Raw genomic sequence first — 21,017 nt, forward strand, 5'->3', positions numbered from 1 at the left:
AATATAAGAAAACAAGAAGAGAAGCAAAGCTGACATGCATTTGCAAAGATGATGTTTTTATATTCATGTCCTAATGCTGTTATTGACATTGGATATCAATAGCAGAAGCTCTGTTACAGAGACAATTTTAAATGTATGTAAAGAGGCTAACATTCATCTTTCTTTAATTAACTTCATTTTGCATCCTGGAAAATACAGTAGGATATAACAGACCATGTGGACCCTGCTTAAGGAGACAGAAGACATGGCAGAAGTCACTTTAACTATAAAAATAACAATATAACAATATCTATTTTATTACAAATCTAATGGTATTTAAAACTGAAGACAAGTCTCCTCAGGAAAAACACCTCTGGGACTGGAGATTATGTAGATCACCACCACCATGGGCTCCCAACTGGCTCTTTGTGGGCAGGCCCCATGGTGTGGTATAGCAGTGTGGTGTGCCCCAAGGCTCTCCTCTTGCACCCTGGCTCTTGCCTCTGCTGCTTCCTTGTCTCTCAAGGAGTGCTGCTGCTGTGCTGCTGCCATTGCACCTCCCCTGCAGGCTTCGCTCAATCTGCTAGACTGAGCCTGAAAGGATCCAGGGCCAGTTGTGGCTGAGATGTGGGCAAGCATCCCTTATCCTCTTAGACCTCCCTGTGGTTTCAGGAGCAGGCTGGGAGGACAACGGAGCTGACCCAACCCAGATTGCACGAGACTGTCAGCACTGGTCGGGCAGTACGTCCTGCAAGGTTGCCTTAGGTAGGTGTCCTCCAGGAGATCAGCTGCACTGTTTAAGCTCTGCAGCTTCAGTGAGAACAGCCTTCCTCACAACACCACATAAATCATGATGTATTGTAAAAGCTTTGTTTTTGGGGAGGCAAGCCAGTGCATGGTGAGCTGGACCTTCAGAAAAAGTGGGCTGCTGCTTCAGATATATTATCTAGCTTTCTCTGTCAGTCTGCTGATAATAATGGTTAAATATACATAAGATATTTATAATAATGGCCAAATTGATATTTCGCTTGATGGTGTATAAGTAAAGCTTATATAATTAAAGTGTACCTAATGTTGCCCTGATTTTTAAGTGTTTTTTTTTATAGGTCTTTTGAAAGTGTTAAAGTTCTCATAAAACTTCTTTAGCCTTTTGATAATGTTTACATTATCAGAAGAGAGAGTCAGAGAGTCAGAGTTCCCACACAATTTCATGTATAAATAGAATAGTTTACATATTTCTCTGAGGGTGGAGAGAAATGATTGATTGATCTTTGGACCAGTGTGGTTGGAGAGGTGGCAATTCCATCCTCCAATCCACGGTCACCTTTGGAATTCTATAAATATCAGATGTTCAAATAAAACTTCCTCTTTTTCTCCTTTGAACTCACCAAGCTTCTGTGTATTCATTTCATTTCCAATAGCGACATACATAATTTATGTACACTTGTGGGATTATCACATGGGGTTTGTTCTGGAGATCTCACGAAATTCACTGTATTTGAACAGAGTTGATCGGTGATGTTTTGTGAAGCTGTGAGGCCTAGACATACTGACAGCCATGCTGAGGGCATGGCTGCTTGCTCAGGAGACGTCTTGTATGGAGCAGACAGCCTTGTGGGTTGGATCTTCCTCTTGAGCACAAGAGACCAGAGCATTGGGGAAGACCCCTCTGAAATTTCTATATCTATCTCTTTTGTTTCCAGATGTATCCTAAAAAGTGATTGCTATGTGCATAGGGACTACTTTGGTGTAGTGATGCTCTTTCTTAGCCTTGGTGTGTCAGTACCTCCCCCACATTATCCCCTTTTATTGTATACACAAAAACGTCAACCTTAAATACTCATCTTGAGAATGTACAAAGACAGCTGTAATTTGTCAACAGGTTTTAAAATCTCCAATCAACAGCCTCCCTTTCCATCACATTCGCTGTAGTTGTTCTGCAGGATGACTTGAGATTTTGCATACAGGGGTGCATGAATGAAATCCTTAGTGTTAGTTATCTTGGTTTACTTTCTGCATGGAGAAGGAATTAATTGCTAATTGTAAAATGAAGTGTCTGTATAAGATGGAAAAAAAAAGGAAATGAGTTTTATTTGTTTATTGTATCAGGCTATCCCCACTCAGCTATCACTCATGTGCATTTAAATTTACATTGTTGTGGTTGGTGGCTCTATGACACTATTAGTCTTACACTGCTTGATTCCTAAGAAGTCAGTTCAATAACCACAACGAGGATGGATTTTTTTGTTTGTGTTACAAACCTGTCAAGTAAAGGGATATTTTTCTAAGCAATTGCTCCCCAGGAGAAGCAGAGAGGCGGAAAAATGGCATTCGGTCTGACCTTGTGCTATTGAGCCAGGACAATATACTGCAGAAGAAAAGCTGTCAGCAACCTATTGTGGCAAATCCTTGCTGGTCCTCAGGGCCTCACACAAACGAAAATCTGTGCCAAACAGATAACTTGCTTTCTAATCTCCCTGTTTGGCTTATTTGTATCTGTGGCCTACTATAAAATATACTTTGCCTGAAAAGACTCAGAGTGGATGTGCTTAGACCTGTCCATGAACCCTTCCTCCATAACATGAGCCAGACTGCAGCTAAGATAAAACTATTTTTATGTCTGTTCTTGGTGACAGGGGCCACATTTCCCTTCCTGCTACATTGCACCTGGCTGAAGATCATCTTGAGTTATTCTGGAAGGACCCTGACATGTGGTTCCAGAAGAATTTGGCCCTTTAGTGCTTGTTTACTCTACTTGTATCTTCTGCTGCTGTGAAATACCACACTGGTAAGGGCAGCTTGATTAACTACTTGCTCCTCTGTGCCAATCTTGGGCAGCAATTGTTGTTACAAATATGAACTTCTATTACTTTGGCAGATGCTTCTGCTGTGTAGCCCAGAGGAGACTTTTTCTTGTCATTTCCTCTCCTCTCTTCCTCATCCCCAGGCTTTTATAAGCAAATACTGTGAGAGCTTAACTCCAGCACTTCATCCTTCAATAGCAGTGAGCTTGCTGTCTGATTATTTGATGGGGGATTTTTTCCCTCCAAAAAGAAGACTTTGGAAAATTAAACTGCTCAGTACTTCATGCTGAAGTTTTTCATGTGTTTGAGTGCTCTTTGGATAGATGGTTATGTTTACATTGTTTTATTCCTCATTGTGTGTGTAATTCATTATTTAGGCAGTCATTTGGTAGACAAAAAAATAAATTCTGGGAAGGCAATGTACTATTTCAAGTCTATTAGAGTTCATACTAGAGTTCCTGATGTTGTTCTATTTAAAACCTGATGGTTTTGCTTCTCTACATAATAATTTTTTGCGCTGTTAACCCAATGCAGTTCAAAGCAACTAGGAACTGTGTAAATGGCTTTGCCACACCTCCCTCACACACTGTTTCCAAAATATCCTAAAGATAATGCTTATTTTCACTTCCTGTACATAAAGTTAAACATGTGTTTGTGCTCTGCTGAATTAAGGATTTTAAGGGTCTCAATTTGGTATACATGAAGTACATAAACTTTTGAAAGAGTACATAATATTTACCAGGAAAGATTGATTGGTATGTTGGAAATGAGGTGAAGATGTTGACAAAGTTACTTGGCATGAAGAAGAGAAGCTATATAAGCATATATATGCAGAGTTTTTCTGGAATAAATCTCCCTCCCTCAAATCAACCTGCTGCAGTTTCTTCCTAGGGCTATGTGCATATCTTGGTGACAAAAAATGCACATGTACCTGTGACTGGTCTCCACACAAAAGCCACAACAAAATGAAGTTTGTGGCCCCTGTGGCTCTATTAGTCTCAGTTCTGTTGGTAAATTAAGCACATGGTTGATCACTAATTCTTTTCCTAATTATTTTTCCTGTTATTTTTTCTCCTCTCTTCCATTCTTTTTTTCTTATTAAAAAAATGTACATTTTATAAAGTAAGTGTTTCTGTGTATTACCTCTCAAGGGAATGCCCATCTGTTTAATAAGATTTATTAGATACATTGTTCAGTACTCCGTACTACTCAAGCAAAGATGATTAGTTGGCAAGTACACGAGATAAAAATCAAAGTGTTTAGGACAAGAGCTATAGAAAAAACAGAGAGAAAAATGTAGCATGAGGGGTTAAGTTTTTTTCCTTAATCTCAACATTAATGAGCATTTAATGTGACTGTATTATCTCTAAATAGGAGCATAATGAATAGTAAATTGGTGTGTCAAGAATTTTCTGAAGCAGAGCAATCTTTGTAACCAACTTGACTTCAAGCAAAATAGCCAAATTGCTGCCTTTTGACAGTGCATTATATATCAGCCAGTGATATAAAATATCTTAGGCCCTGGAAAATGTCTGTATGGGATAAGTGCAAATGCAATCTTGAGCTAGGGAACAGGGAAAGAGTTGAGGGCCATTTAGTGCTGTGCACATCTTGCGCCTGTACCAAACTTAGTGTTTCCAAGTCAACACACAGCCTATTTCTGCCCCCTTATTTACACAGTGGAGCTGAAAAGAAAAATCCTGATTGTACCTGCCCACAGGAGAGTCTGCCAGCTCACAGGAATGGAGCAGATAATGGAGGAAAAGGCTGCGTGTAATTTTGTTGAAAGTTCTCCTCATAGCCAGCTTTTTAATCTTTCCTTACCTCCTCCAGGGAGGAACATATGTTTCTATTTCTGATAATAGCCACAGTCCATAATAGCTCCTGTTATGAAGGTCTAGGCAGAATTATTAAAGCAAAAGGTGTCAAAAAGTCACTCTGGGTGGCTACCAAAAAGAAAAAAATTTATTCGATCAGTCTTCAAGCATTCATATAAAGTAGTGACACTGATGGTGACAATTCACTTTAGCTGATAAAGACATTGAATTTTAATGGTTAGAATAAAAGGCTTTCCTCGCCCCCCTCCCTTCTAAACTAGTCAGGGGGGCTACACTCATTCAGGGTGGAACTGGTTGCCACGACTGGAGTTACCAACAGCTCTGGATGGGGAGATTATGTTGTAGGAAGGAGACAGACATACTTACAACATCACTCAGGCCAGACCTGGCTGCTGTGTTTGAGTCTAAATGGAGCCCTGGAGAGTGGGCAGGGCATGTGCAGGTGGTGGCCTCAGCTGAGGCCTCTCAGGGCAATCATAGCCTACAGACATCTTCAGGTGCTTGGATTTAAATTGTATTTAGGGGGGGTTTGTGTTGTGGGAAGATTCTGGTTAGATGGTTCTCTACTCCTGTGAGTGCTTCAGACGTGGGGAAATGCAGGGAGTAGCTATAGTTCCCTGTGGATTTGTTCCAGTTCTCTTCAAAGGCAGAATGTGGTGGAGCCAGCCACTTGAGTTCCTCAGGTAATACTAACAACCTTGCTTGTGTTTTAAGTGTAGCACTGCCTGGCAAAAACTTGTCCCCCTATGTGTCCTTGGGGACAGTGGGGAGTCAAGCTTGAGAGTGACCCTGTGAAACAGCTTTGCTCTGATAATTCCTTGCCTGGCACAGAAAAGCCGGGAATACATATGAGGGAAGTTGTGCTTGATTGTACAAGTAGGAGCTTTCAAAACTCATCCAGAACTTTCACCTTGCTGAGTAGCTCCGATAAGGGCACCGAAGCAGAGCACATAAATTTCAGTGAACGTGATGTAGTCAAGCTGAAAAAGTAATCTTTCTTTAAGTCAATAATGTAATATCCAGGATTTAGCACGTGCAGATGCAGTATTAAAGTTCAGCAAAAGTGGTTTTAGTGACCTTGAAAATGGGCCTTTCTATGGTAAAGATATAAGCAGTGCTGTCTGAAATGACCTGCAGAGTCAGCAAATGTGTGGAAGCTGTTGGGTACAGCTTTTAGCTCTATAATGTACTTAGAAGTCTAATCAATAAGCCTGACTGGGGGAAATACAATCTTTTTTTCCTCCCTTTGCAACAATTATGATTTATATTCTCTTTCAAATCAGCTGAAAAATACCTTTCCTATTTTCCAAAACTTTGAATTGGTAGGGACAAGGCAACTATTTTCGTGTTATTCCACTATTGAAAACTTTCAGATAAATATTTTTGGTACAGGTACATCTGTGCTAAAACCCTGTGCCCGCCCCCCACTTCAAAGTATTTCCTCAGGGCTTGAGTTAAAAGCTTCTAAGGAAAAAAAAAAAAATCCCAACACGTGATGAGGTCTTGTTCAAAATCTGATGTTTGCAAACAAAGACTGAGGATAAAATACATGTCAGAGGCTAACTTCTGTAATGCTGATATAGATGAAAACAGACACGGGGAAACTTGGGTTTGCATGAGGCCTCTTAAAGGCACTGAGAGCCTCTTGGTAATTGTTTGCAGCTAGTGCATTGGAGGGTAATGTGTTTCAAGTTTGCTCCTCATGATGCTTTAACAGGCCAGCTCAGGTGCTATGCAGCTTTGTAGGGATTCCTAGCCAGGGGCTGCACACAATCACAGCATTATGAGTAACTTGGAAAGCTTTCAAGCTTTTCCATAGCTTTCTACTAATGATTGCAATTGCATTGTGTTCCTGTGGGCAAATAGGCTGTTGCACGACCCCATTGCAGGCTGATTACTACCCTCCCCACTGTGTTAATTGCTGAAAAGCCTCCTGAGGTTTTAATGGGAACCCTTGCAGAGTAAAGTGCTAGCTAGGTGACGAAAGGAGGCAGCCCTCAGGTAAGATCCACCGTTTTCAGGCACAGGATAGAGAAATGTAGGGATAATTTGTGTTCTCCTCATTTTGCAAAAGGTTGACTCATGAGAGGAGGAAGAGGAGAAACAACTCGCACAGAGATTTGGCAGACCCTGGGTGCTGCTGCAGTTGTTCATGCAGTTATCAGATGTCTGGCCCTATGTCAGTGAGTGTCAGTTATTAATATTTTATCTCAAGAAAGGTTCTGATCAGGACAATGTAATATTTCCTCTGTTTTGAGATTACTCAGCCATTTTAACCTTAAAAAAAAAAAAAAAGGCAACAAACAGATCTACTTGGGAGAAAATCTTCAATGTGTGAAGGTTAAATTTTATGTGGGAAATCTTAACACCAGTCTCAGCTTTTCATAGATCTCCATTTTGTTTTTCTTTGAAAGTTCTTCAAAATGCTAGGTATTTGGTGACTATTTGGATCTGTCCATTCTGCTGGGTCTCTTTTTTTTTTCCCCAAATTTACTTTTTTGTTGAACATTTATTAATATGCAAATTCATGTGCATACAGATCATCAGTGTCTGATTTCTCAAAGTGATAAAATTGGCCTTTGTACCTATTTTAAACTTAGACTTGGCTGTTTTCTCCTCTTTCATTTTAAACAAAGGAAATTATTCATACCATACAATTTTTTTTTTTTTTTAATAGACCATAAGGGGCTTTCTGTTTATTAATGCAAACATCTGGAAAACACTTCAAAAGTTCTTTATGTTAATTTCCTTAACAACGTTGATATTTTAAGAACAATTGTGTATTGTGAAACAATTTCTGAGTGAATTTACCCACAGCACTCAGTTTGTTATCTTCTGAGTGCTCATTGCTCGTCTCTTGGTGGTAACTGGAAGACAGTATTGGAAATGTCACAGTCCTGATACAGATTCCTAAACTTTCTGGAACAAATCCTGCACTCTTTTTTAAGTATGTCTGGAGTCATTGGATTTGTGCTGGTGTAGCAACCAGACATGACTGTCTCTGAGGGCCAGCTGGAACTTGTGTGCAGCCTGATTTATTGGAGGTCACATTAGTAGTAGACTTCATTATGGATCAAACAGTAAGCTATTTCTAAACTATTTTGCACATGATTTTGTTAGTGTGCAGCTTGAATTCTCCCAGAGAGTGTGGACCTGGAGATTAAACTACAAAGTTCCAGTGTTATCATTGGAGACATTTACTTTGGCTCAGCAGCCTTACTTCAGAGCAGTGATAAAAAATGCTGCATATGTATGTCTGAAGCTCAGGGTTGGCTGTCTGCAACTTATATAAATCCTGTTCACAGGTGATTTGAAAACTTTTCAAATTCAAACTTTTTTGATTTGATTTTTCTGTGGCTGCTGTAAGCTTGTTTTAAATGGTAATTTTCCTTGGAGAGGAGGACTGTGTCTTTTCATGTCTAGGTCAGGGCTCTGAGAGCAGTGACTCTTGACTGTACCCTGCTCTATCTTCTCAAGAGTCATGCCATTATGATGACTCAGGATATTGGTTGCTTTCCTTCAGGATCTAAGGAGGATGGAGTGATGCAGTGACCTGTGGTCCTATTTGTCTTTTGGATTTATCTCTGCATAAATTAAAGGGTTTCCATTAAGTTCTATGGCATTTATTAAATGGTCGTTTTTGCATGTGGATGTGAGGGTGTCTGGAAAGACTTACTGGTGTGTTGGTACTTGGATGCTGAAGACAGGATCTTGTGAGAGCCCGCCAGATGTGCTGCTGGAGTCTGCAGGTGTTTCATGCCATGGATAGGAGAAACATAATACACAACTCTATGTAAATGCTGTTAGTATTGTCAGAAAAACCTAGCACCTATAGCAGCCTTTAAAAAGCTGTATTCTGCAGGATTATTTCTTTTTTTTTTTTTTTTTTTTTTTTGGCTACAATTCATGAATATGGATGGTGAACCCCAGACCTAGTAATGAGATGCAGAGCCTTTCAGTATGAGAACATTGCTTTAGAGATTTGGTTATGAAGCTAGTTATTACCTAGTGTAAGCTTTGCTGCTGTGGAGGGACCTTCCTCAACACAGGTTTTCAGAAATAAGCTCCTTCTTTGGTCCTGTATGGCTTTGTGTTCAAGCTACAGTTATTCATGTTTGAAAATGATGATGTGTTCAGTAGGAAATAAATCTGTCTCTGGAGAAAGCCATCCTCATCATCTAATATTAGAGGGATCATAACTACTAGGGTCTGGAAGGCAAAAGAGGAAATGAACTTTTAATGTGAGTGGTGTTAAATTTTACAGGGGAACTTTGGCAAGTTATTTTTTAAAAAGAAACCCAAATCTCCTTTTGGGTTTTGCTTCTTCTACATGCTGAAATATCACTGCTGAGTGACGACAAAGTCTCATTTTACTGTGGTTTGACAAGATTGAAATCCAAGAAAAGATGGGTAGTTATTTTAAAATCAGTATTTAAAACAAATTTGATGCACATAGCTTGCACTTTAAAAAGAACCTACTTCAATTTCTTCCTTAAAATGTTGCTGTATTCTTACATACTACTTTTCTGTCAACAGCTCTCAGTAATTTATAGTGGAGGCAAATGTCATAATTCTGTTTTACAAATGGGAATCCCAAGGTGTGGGGAAGAAAAAGTGTTTTACTTGATACCAATAAGGAGAGCTGTATCTAGTGTGATTGCAGGATCTAAATCTGTCACATCCATGTGAAATGCTCTGCTAAGATTTTGAGCTGTAAGTGTAAAAATGAGATCTTAAAATCAAGTGTGTTTCATCTATTGTGAGGAAAAAAAAAAAAAAAGAGAGCTTAGAGCTTAATTGCCTCTTACCTTCCCCTGAAACCTGTATTTGTTTTTAGTAGACATTATCTCAACTGGTATTTAATAGTATAAAGTGCTGTAATTGTGATTACCTGCCTTACAGAACATAAGCATTTGCTTAGTTTGATTGGCATCAAACATCTTGATTTGTGCAAAGCAGGGGTGTTACGAGCTTTGGACTAAAAGTCTGCAGGTGAGCTCCTCTTGTTTGAAAATGCTTGAGGAAGGCATTACATAATAGGTAGACAAAGTATTACCTTTTTTTTATGTTTGTAGAACATGTCCTATCTCATCAGATCAACAGGATCATTTCAAGAAATCTAGCCTAAGTTTTTTAACTCTGAAGAATCTTTACTGGCTTAATGGTATTTGGCAGTGTTTTCTTGACACTTGTGAATTCCAGAGTCTTACATTTTTAATGGATTTCTGAAGATTACAGGACTGTATATTTCTAGCAGGGCATTTTGCAACTAAATATTTTCTAAGTTCTCTGCACAGGAATCTTAGCAGTCAAGACGTAAATTAAGATAATTTTGTCAATAAAATATCATTTGGACCTATAAATACGTAGTGGTAGATATACTTTGTATAGGTAAATAATATTGATGGGACCTTCAGGGATCCTGGCAAGTTTATGGAATTATTTTACAGAACTGAATTTAAAAGGGCCATGGAGGAATATAGGGGTTGGTCTAGTTTTAGACCTGAGACTATTTCTATGAATTCCCTAACCTGGAAATGCAAGGGTCTTGCTTTTAACTGAGCCAGGAAAACACGTTTATTCCAGAGCTAGAATGAGGATGACAGCCTGAGCTTTACCCAAGATCCAGGTATAGCTCTTGATGTGTTACTCCCATTGTATCTAGTAGGCCAGTGTGAAAGGTTGATTAGAAGGCTGGTGTAGATCACAAGGAATGGGAATGCTCTTATTGTTTGGCTCATGCCAGTAGTGCACAATATTATAAGGAGAGGAAATTTGAAAGGCTGGTCGGGTTTGATGTTTGACTACTGAGTCAGCTTTAGGAGTCAAACCAGTGTTGTCTCCGTTTGGTGTTGGATAGGTTCTTTAACAAGCAAACCCTGTGCAGTACAGGTGTGAGAGCCAGATGTGAAAGGCTGGAGGCATGCTCTTAAAGAGATCTGCTTGCTTTTGGAACAGCAGAATGGGAAACATCAGCAGAAAAAGAGTGCATAACTAAGGATTTATTTCCTTGACCATGTGGGCTGTAATATATCTTTTTGATCCACCTTTGAGACACTGAGGCATTTGGGAGTCCTCCTTTGCATGATTATTCATTTGCAGAGAATAAGTGCTTAAGTCATTTGTGCTTTATTGCAAATATGGATAGTAGGTCATGAAAAATAGTGTCCTGCTAATTTACTGCCATTCATCAGAACCTTGAAATTTTTATGGCATAGAACAGTAGTTGGCCACAACACTTCTGAAACTCATGTGATCAGAGGATCTGGCTCAGTGTCCCCAGCTGCCTGTGAATAAAAAATTAGATTAATATCATGACCCTTTCCTTCTTCATGCTATTCAAGAGAAATATTTTGGCCTTTATTATCAGTTAGCCAATTTTCCAAATGCTTGATTTTAGGCATAGTGTTATTGGAGTATATATGAGGTTTTTGTTATCTTAATTCTTTCAAAATAGTCCATGTTATTCCACTCAGTTAAAGAGGGTTCAGTTTTCAGTATTCTTGTGTTCTGTCAGTGAAAGGCCAGAAGCTCCTGATTTGAACAAAAAAAGACCCTAAATAGAAGTGAAAGCAATCTCTGTTTTGTTGAGGGTGTTGTGTTCTAGCAGGCCATGTAAAACATGTTCATTTTCATGCATTGCTTTTTGTCTAAGGTATCTAATATCACAGTTTTATTTCAGCAATTGAAAGATGCTCAAGAATCTTATTTGCAAAACTCGGACTTTGTTGCTTTTAAGATAATTCTCTCTGAGCTGCTTTTGCTTTGTGGTGGCGAGTACCCTTTAGCTGAACTCTGCTGTATGTTCTCTGCAACAAGTCACCACCACTGCTGAGCTTCCTATCTGTTGATCTTGTGCCACTGCCAGGCAGTAGAACACGCTCTCCCACTGAGAGTTACCCAGCAGCTTCTCTCGCCAGTTCAGTTACTCTGGTGAAGCTTTCAGGTGCATCTTTTGCATCTCTGCAGGATGTGGGAAACAGCAAGCAGCAGTTTCATTTTGCCTCTGTCACCACTGACTACAGCACTGGTCCCTCAGACTTTCTTGGCTGCTGTTTTGCTGTGAGATTTTATTACTTAACATGATTTTTTAAAAATACACTTAAATAGGAAAAAATAGAGTAGCAAGGCAGCAAGAAAAATGGCTAAATGTGTGGAGGGTCAATGTATGCAGGAAAAATAGGAAAAAAATTATTAGATGAGTTCAGAAGAAGAGAAGTGTGTGTGAATGACTAACATTTCACTGTGTTTCATGATCTCCTTTCTCATCCTGAATATGTCAAAGGGCTGACTATAATTAGATACAGACTCTTCCTGGGTAGCTGAGTGAGCCTTGTAAATATGAAGATCTCTCCTTTAGTTACATGTTCCTTTCTAAATGACTGATTAGACAGAATGATTTAATCCTGAATGAGGAAGATGTCATAACTTTAAAAAACAAAAATGCTCCACCTTACTTCCTCCATTCTACAATAGGACTATGATCCCTTTCATCTTATACAGTATGTGTTCATGCAAATTACTCACGTTGTATAGTGAACAGACCCAGGGGACAAAGTTAGGTCTGCATGGGAAAAACTTGAGTGATTTCTTGTGTCTAAGTCACTGGCTGATGGTTTTTTTAAAATTATTAAATGACATTTTAATTTATCTACTAGAGTAGATCCAGTTGGATGAGACCTACAATGGTCACCGAGTCTAATGGCCTGACCGTTTCAGGGCTGACTGGAACTTAAAGCACAATATTACTGTAATTTTCTCAGTGCCTCTTAAACACTGACTGGCATGGGGCATCAACCACCTCTCTAGAAAACCTATTCCAGTGTTTGACCACTCTCTCAGTAAACAACTGCTTCCTCATATTCAGTCTGAACTTCTGGTGCAGATTTGAGCCATTCCCATGTGTCCTATCAGCTACTCTTTCCCTACTTCCCCTCCCTGGCAAGACGCAGAGAGCAATGATGTTGCTCCTTGGCCTCCAGCTCTCCAAACCAGACAATCCCAAAGTCCTCAGCTGCTCCTCACAGGACATCCCTTCCAGGTCTTACACCAGCTTTGTTGCCCTCTGGATATATCCAAGGACCTCTAAATCCTTCTTTAGTTGTGGGCCCCAGGACTGCACACAGTGTCCATGGTGAGGCCACAGCAACGCTGAATGCAGTGGGATGGTCACCTCTGACTGGCTGGAGATGCTGTGTCTGAGGCACCTCAGGATGGAGATTGCCTGCTGGGCTGACAGGGCTCACTGCCAAGCAGCATTCCCAGACCCTTTTCTGCAGGGCTGCTCTCCAGTCACTCATCTCCCAGTTTATACTTGTGCCCTGTGCTACTGTCCCATGTGCAGAATCCAGCATTTGCACTTGTTAAATTTCATATTGTTAATGATTGTTCAAATCTCTCTATATCCCTCTGCAAGGCATGTTGTTCCTCCAGGGACTCAACAGCACCTCCCAGTTTAGTATCACCAGCAGTGTCACCAAGTATGCACTGTGTCATTAGTCATACTTTGGAATACATACAGCTGAGGAAAGGAAGTGCACTTGTGAAATGTAACTATAAATGTAGTACTTGCATTTTTTATTGTTTCTTTTTCATGTCCTAAATGCTGATGCAAGACTTGGGGCTTAGTTTGACATATTTGGAGTTTTTTTCACTAATTTTCCAGTACTCTAGCTTTAAGATTATCTACTTGAAACTGGAAATACTTAAACTTTGTAAGGAATCACATTACCCAGAGATTGGCTTCCTCACTGTTTGCTGAAATTGCCAAAACATGAAGTTTACAGTCTGGTGCACAACCGTTTATTAATTTAGTTTGAAGCCTATAGGCAAATGTGAATTTTGTTGAATTCTAAAGAGATATCAAACATGTCTGAAATAAATATGATGCAAAGGTAATAAATATGATGCAAAGGTAATAAATATGATGCAAAGGTTTGTTTCCACAGGTGTTTCACTAGACATCACTGGGGGGATGGGGAGGAATAAAGTTGATATAATCAAGTCCTTGCTGGAAAAATCTTTTTTTTTCTATCAGGAGAAACCGTGCAATCTTGAAAAATGTTCAGAAGAAAATCCAGTAACATTTGCATTCCTTGTTTCATTTGGAGAACGCTGGAACCTTTTTTTTTTTAATTGTGTTTTCATAATGTGCTGTACAAAATATTTTGTTTTGTATTATGTAATAATCTTCAGTTGAAGTAACTATGGGAATTTGCATGCTTTCTTGACTAAAATGTAAAAAAAATATTTTGGTTTTTTACTCTGATTAAAAAAATGTATATTTTAATTATTTCTTCCTTGAAGAGGTATAAGTGGATTAATTGTGGGTTTTGTACCTGCTATACTCAGTTTAAAACAAAGCTTTCAATTAAATTTGAGGGGATTTACTGGCAGTGAGAGTGGCAATAAGGCTGGCTCACTCAGTTTGACATTATTGGTTATTGGTTTGTATAATGAATAAAAGATAATTGAAAAGATGAATTATTGTTCTTCAGCAGCGGCATCAAACATCTACAAGTTTGCTGCTTTGCTTTAGATGAGTTTAACAATTCATTTTCTTACTTTTATTAATTTGCTAATGAACAAAATTAAGAGATATAGTCAAGATCATAGCTTGTACTAAAATAGGATTTTTAGTTGACTTTGAGGTTTTTGATTTTTATTGTATAACTTCTAATATTTGAGGTCATGAGTTTCACTGACTCCGATTTATTGCTCATTAACGAAAGACAGCAAAGCTGTCTGTAATGTAATTTGTAGCTTGCTGTTCAGGAAGATGCTCTTCTGAAGACCTTGTATCTTGAGTTTAGCTGTAGCTCTGTTCTGCTCCCTGAAGAGCGGAGAGAGTCATCATCCCTCCTAGGCTGTCCGTGACCTTTCTGGGACCATCTGTCAAATATTTTCATCTTTTAATATCCTGAACTCTTGCAGATTTGAGGCATAAATGGAAGGGATTGGCAAGTATATTGTAAGGGGCAGGGTGTTAAAGGATAACAGATCTTTTCCTCATATGTGCTTTGTAGATTTGGGTAAAATGGATTTTGTAGCACACAGTTGCTCAAGCTTAATGGCCCTTCAACAAGGTCGCATGCTCTTCTCCTGCTAGACTGATGGCAGGTGCTTCTCCTTCCCTGGAGAAGGGATTCAGCTGAAACTCAGAGATGCAAGATGCTTTTGCCATCTTTCTATTGTCCCAACCATGCAATGAGGCTGATGCTGTAATAAAAGCTCAAGGAATGTCTCCCAGCAGTCCCATTCCATTTGTGAAAAGAAAAAAACTTCCCAACACAAGGCTGTTCCTCCTCTTGGTACAGGTTCATGAGGAAGAGTCTGACTTGGACTTGACTCACCTGGAAAGGCATCCATAACAAACCCCTAACAGCCAGTGTTATCTGAGCCAAGGAAGAATTGTTGGAGCTCAAAGCCTGGACTCTCTTGAAACAAGGGTTTCTTCTTTTCACTGAATCCAATTCACTGATGAGTTCCCTTCCCAATGGGATATGGTTTCTTCTGTGTAACTTTTCCCAAGAGCTAGTTTTCTTTTGGAAATGTGTAATTCTCAGACCTGCAAAAGGTTCTAAAAAGAGATGTATTTTTGTTGCTTGCTCAGATAATCTGAGCTTCATAATTTAGCTCATATTACTTCTTGTTGGCTTTATTTTGGATTTCTCGTTAAAACCAAAGAGTAGAAGTCAAAAATAAAAAAATGCAGCCAGGTTTAATCCTGTCTATGCATTGTTAAACATCTTATTCCAGGAAGAAGGCACAGGTGTTCTTGATAGATATGTGTTTGCTCTAGAAGTCTTTATCTATTTCAGGTATCAGAGGGTATAGAAACACATAATAGGTAGTTTTCATTGAGAGTGACTGCAGCTAAACTGAAGAACAGCCTCAGTTTCTTTTAGTCTGGAAATCCAGATTTGATTCTGGATGTTGTGCTCAAGAAATGTAGCTAATTTTGTGTCCTACAAGCCATTAAGCATTCTACTATAAATGGAATTACAAAGAACTATTTCTAACCTGCATGCTGACAAATATTTGCTTAATTCCTTGAATGGTAAGATTTTTCCCCAAATTTATGTTATAGAATAAGCAAAAATCCTTTCTGAAGCTCCTCTTCAGACAGAGTCTGTGCCTCACATAAAGCAAAATTATTCCATTTCTTGGGAGCTGGCTTATTAACAAAGTAAAACATCTCAGATATTCTCTTGGCTACAACTGGGATTACCCCTGCTGGAACTCTTATGCTTCTGCTAGGAATAAATTACTAACAGTTGAAACATGCAAAAACTTAAACTGCCCAAGAGAAGTCTTCAACATTTTCCAGTTATACAGATATACTTTTTGCACAAAAAAAAACCCCAAAAAAGCAAAAAAACACAAGCCATTTGAAGATTTGTAGTCCAAAGGCAGCCATATATTTAGGGAGGGGATGGAAGGATTTTGTTTTTAAAAATAATGGGTTCTTTGAAGACTCCTTAATTTTCTTGCTTCTTTGGTAATGCGTCCCTGAAATAGTACTTTTCTAAAGTGACTGGCCTATCTTGCCTGAGAGTGTGGACTGGTTTCAAGTAAATGATCAGTACTCTCAAGGACAATAAATACTCTGTAGTGATGAGCCCTAGAGAATTTTTTTTGTTTAACTCCAAAAAAAACCTATTGTAACAGCTAATTTCATAACTTTTTTTTTTTTTTTTTTTTTTTTTTTTTTTAATCAAAGAAACCTAAATAAAATGAAGGAAACTCTTAATTGTATTTAGGGAAAAAGGTATTAAGTTTATGGCTGATAAAATACAAGAAACAGTGAAATTTACAAGGTTTTACTTTGAAAATATGCTGCAGAAATGGTTCATTGATGTAGAGCTTTACCACTAACTTTTCTTATACACTACTTTGAAAAATCATAATTTTATTGATTTGGTGTGCTTAATAGCATAAAATACTTGAATTAAGAAATATGAAAGAAGACATCAGAGGTGTATATATCTCACTTTAGCAGGCCAAACATCTTGTGGATTGGAGGACTTCCAGTTCTTGAGGTTTAGGGAAAGAATATGAGAGTAGGCAGGCATAAAGTGAAGCTTTTCCCACTCCATCAATTGCTTTCAGCAATCTGTGGCTTAGGGACTCGCCAAGTCAAAGGTTGTATCCATTTCTCCACATTTAATAGCTCTTGTAGGACTTTCTAACCTGAAGCTGTCTAAAAGGAAAGCTGCTCTAAAACTAACCCAAAGGCAAACAGCAGATAGCAACAGGCTTAACTCTTCTTTTCTTCTTCTTTTTTTAAAAGCATGATATTCTGTTTTGATACTGGATGATTTTTGCAGCAAAAGCAGGATTGATATTTCCTTCAAAGAGGAGATGCAAAACTGCATCATCCAGACCATGAAAAATGGCCAGTCTGAAATTGAGGGATGAGACGCTTTTGCTCAGACAGGCTACTATTATTTTCAGAATAGTTCTTGCTACTCAGTGCAAGGAAATGGGTGTTCTCACATGAGAGAATTAGTGTGAAAGTGTTGCTTATTGCCTTTCTAAGAAACTTATCATCTCTGCCTCTCTAACTCAAGTTCATGACAAGCTCTACTTAATCCTGTTTATAATTTTGTCCCTCTAGATTTCTGGTTACGTACATTTTATTGTATTAGTGCTTCTTGTGGGAAATACTGTCTGTTTAATAGGCTTAATCATTTTTTTTTTTTACAAAAATAGTGCTCAAGCAATCTTATAAACTCTGTAAGGCAAGTGTGCATAGTTGCACACTTATCCTCTAATGTAGGATGATGACCCTGTTCAAGATTTTTCTGGGAAGTATATTCACATTCCCACTGTTTAATCCAAAGTGCTTTATACTAACAGCTGCTAACTTAAAATGCACAAAAAATAATAAATTTCAAAAAGAAAATTAAGTAGATGACTAAGGGGAATTAGGTATTTAGACCCACTAAAACTTAATAGGATTTAATTTGTTGAGAATTCTTAGCCCTGTTTCTTAAGATCAGGTTTTTATCCAGGAATGGGCAAGATTTCACAGAAGTAGTCCTCCTAGATGGAATTTCTCTTGATAACTTACAAGCAAGAGAGAGAAAATCTAGTTTGTGAAATCCTGAAACTGCATTTCCACCTCTTTTATCAAAACAAATCAATGGTAAAGAAAAAAAAAAAAAGCCAGCTGATAGAAGTTTGTGTAACTATCCTAGTTTATAACCAAGGGATGATAAATTTGGTAGAAAAATCACGATGCCAAGACCGTGGGAAAGCAACATCGACTGTGACTACCGTGCTGCAGAGTATGTAAGAAGTGCTTAGAAGTAATATAAGTGGAGCCTCAGGTTCTGGTTTCTTTCCTTCAAGGCCACCCTGGCCATTATGTCCGTGCCAAATGCCATTTCTCTATTTGCTTGATTTCCAGTCTGTGAAGTCTTTAAGACCAGATGCTCCAGGTGATGAATTGGGAACAAAAATATCTCTTGGTAGCTGTTCAGCAGTTCATCCAAATCACCTCAGAGACACAACTCCATATTACCTTCTGCTTTTCTGCTCTGTTCCATCTCTGCCCAACACAAGTGGTCATGGTCATGTGGCATCGGGTGATGGGCACTGCTCTTCCCCTGCCCTCCTGCAATCAAGAACTGTGTCTCATAAGCTGGATGTAGGAAAACATTGTCACAGTTTTGCAAGGACTGCTGGTTTGAGCAAGGAGGATTTGATTTTCATTGTGAAAAGTAACTATAAGCAAGAAGCACAGACCCGGTGCTGCTTAATGTGCTATGGGTAACACAAATTTCTTCCCCAAGTGAATTTTTTTTATATTGATTTTTTAATTTCAGAACAATTTCATACCACTGTCCTATTCTGTAAACACTTCAGTGAAGCGTTTCAGTGGACTCAATGTTTTTGTAAATTTATAATGTTTTCTCTAAGTTTGTATTATCAGATTAATAAGTGAGTCTAGGGCAAACAAACTTAGGGAAAATTGGCCTTTGATGTCTTTCTTCTACTGTGAAAATTTCCACTACCCTCATTTGTGTAAATATGTTTGAGTAACACCAAAAGGGAAAATTTAACTTGATTGTGGTTTACACCCTTTGCTTCCCTCTAGTAGAGCTCTTTATGCAGGGTCTCCTCCGAGTTTCTACTAAACTATCAACAGCTCAGTCGTGAGCAATTTTCTTAGCTTTCTGCACTGAAGATAGTGTCCAGGGCAGTATTTCAGGTCAAGTGTATTATCTGATCTATTCCACCAGCAACCTTATCTGGTAGAGCTTTATCTTTTAGTGTTGCCTGTAGAGTCAGATACTCAATACAGACAATGAATAGGAATTCTCAGGTTCTTATACAGCAATTCTCACTTTTCCCCACCACCTAATTAAAAACCTGTTTCTGAGAGTTTGAATCTCAAACACGAGGCACAGGTGAAAAGAATGCCAGTAGATTTAGGAAAAATCTAGTGATAAGTCTTATAGATAATTAAACTTACAGTACAATTAAGTGCTTTGACCTAAAATATCAAGTTCTTATTCTAGGAGAGTTGGGATTGTTCAAGTCCCAAAAAAAACTCTCAACTTTTGACTGAGATATATGGGCTGACCTGACTTAAGAAGGAAGTTTTAAATGAAATACATTGCTTTTAAAAACGTAATAGGTAGGGAAATTAAGTTTAATAGTTTACTATTAGTTTAATAAAATAAAATAATTAATATTAATAAATAACATAATATTTTATATTATATATATTATAATTATTAGAAATATTTTATAATAATAAAATAATTAATATTTTAATATTACTTAAAATAGTTTAATAGTATTTTTAATTAAAGACAAAATATGCTAAGGGCAGACTTTCTGAGTGAACTTAATGGCAGAATGAGAATTTAACAGAGAAGATAAAAAATTTATTTTATGAAAAGTGCTGTTCTGAAAGAATGGTTGCACATACCTACTAAAATTCAGCAGCTGTATGTCAGTCAGTCTTATGACCATATAGCTATTGGAAGTGTATGGACAAACTGGAGAAATAAAGCCCCAAATGAAATTTATTAGCCACTGAAAAGTAGTTTCTGTAAATGTGAGATAATCTTTGTTTAAGTAACTCTGGTTTGCAGCAGGATTTTTTTTGCATCTTACTGTATTGCCTTAAAACAGTCTCAGGAGGAGAATTTAGCTGCTTCAGTATAAACTCCTAAAGAGAAGTAGTTATCCCTTAATAGGTGATATTCTTGCATGACACAAAATATGGTACTTAATTTGCATGGTTGTATGATTTGATCCTTTGAAATACCGGAACATTAATTGTCATATATGCTGTATAGCACTATATTGGTCATTGAAATAGATGTAGTTAAAAATCTTTGCTCTCCGTCTTTTCCTAACTAGTGTAACAGCCCATGGCTTGCTTATTTCTATTGGCTTTGCTTCTTCCTTCCAAGAATACCATGGGATTCTTGGAGGCTCTGCTGGTGTCATTAGGTACTGGGTTAGAGCACACCTGAGGGCATACTCTGAACCTGGATGCAGGCCTGGCTATGGAGCAAAGATTATCCACATAAAATAACTGCTCTAGTATTTTCTAACCAATTTTAAAGTGCTCTAGCTCTTTAGACACACTACAGGACTTTGTTGCTATGAAAATTTTCCCAAGCTGTTCAGGGAAACCTTCTTAAATTATTTTGTGTTCTTTTGCCTCCAGGTTAAGTGCTTTGCTTTCTGCGGAATGCCAGGAAAGACTGTTGGTTTCATACTTTCACATCTCAAACATGCACCGTATCTATTTTTGAAACACCTATGCCTTAAATTCTGAATGCTTCTAGATATTACACACGTGTATTAAAACAAAAAACATCCTGGCTTCTGGATGTGCCATGTATATGGTTTCCACAGTGGATTAGCCCAGTTTCAATTTAATTTTTTATAATTTGAGTTTTGATGGTCCAAACACATGTAACTATGTCACATATTCTGTGACAAAGTTTTTTATTTCTACTTATGCAGTTGTGGGACTTCTGGCCAAAACATGGTATTGGGAAATTTTACTCCGTGGAAATTCCCTGGAGGGATTACTTGGTTTCTGAGAAAAAAAACAAACAAACCTCTTAAAAATGGGAGTAGATAAATTGTTCTACTCTAACTCAGCCTTTCTGGCTGAGCTCACAGATAAAGACAGAAAGGATGAAGTAAGAGCTTGTCATGAGCTGTGTGAGCTTTTTAAAACCAAAAACATTTTAGTACCACTGCATTGGTTTATTGTCACAAAAGTTTGAAGATGGATTTTCAAAATATTTTTGTTTTTCTTAACATGCTTTCAATTAAATCCTGCAATTAGTATTACCTGGGGTTATGTTGTTGCAGATGTGTGCGGTTTAGCTTGTGTTGGTGATTTTTGTGCAGAAGA

At 38.1% G+C, this 21,017-nt stretch overlaps 1 long non-coding RNA gene across 2 annotated transcripts in view; it reads left to right on the forward strand.

Annotated features, from left to right (window-relative positions):
• Positions 1-5,126: 5,126 nt before the first annotated feature.
• The window catches only part of LOC137483815 (uncharacterized), a 59,140-nt gene continuing 43,249 nt past the window's right edge, over positions 5,127-21,017 (forward strand). The window contains exon 1 of one of the 2 annotated variants that reach the window (XR_011004662.1): positions 5,127-5,304. This is a non-coding gene — a long non-coding RNA (uncharacterized lncRNA). The remainder of the gene's footprint in view (positions 5,305-21,017) is intronic. The other variant, XR_011004661.1, reaches the window with a different exon arrangement.

Source organism: Anomalospiza imberbis, chromosome 1 (assembly GCF_031753505.1).
Source record: "Anomalospiza imberbis isolate Cuckoo-Finch-1a 21T00152 chromosome 1, ASM3175350v1, whole genome shotgun sequence".
Taxonomy (NCBI): domain Eukaryota; kingdom Metazoa; phylum Chordata; class Aves; order Passeriformes; family Viduidae; genus Anomalospiza; species Anomalospiza imberbis.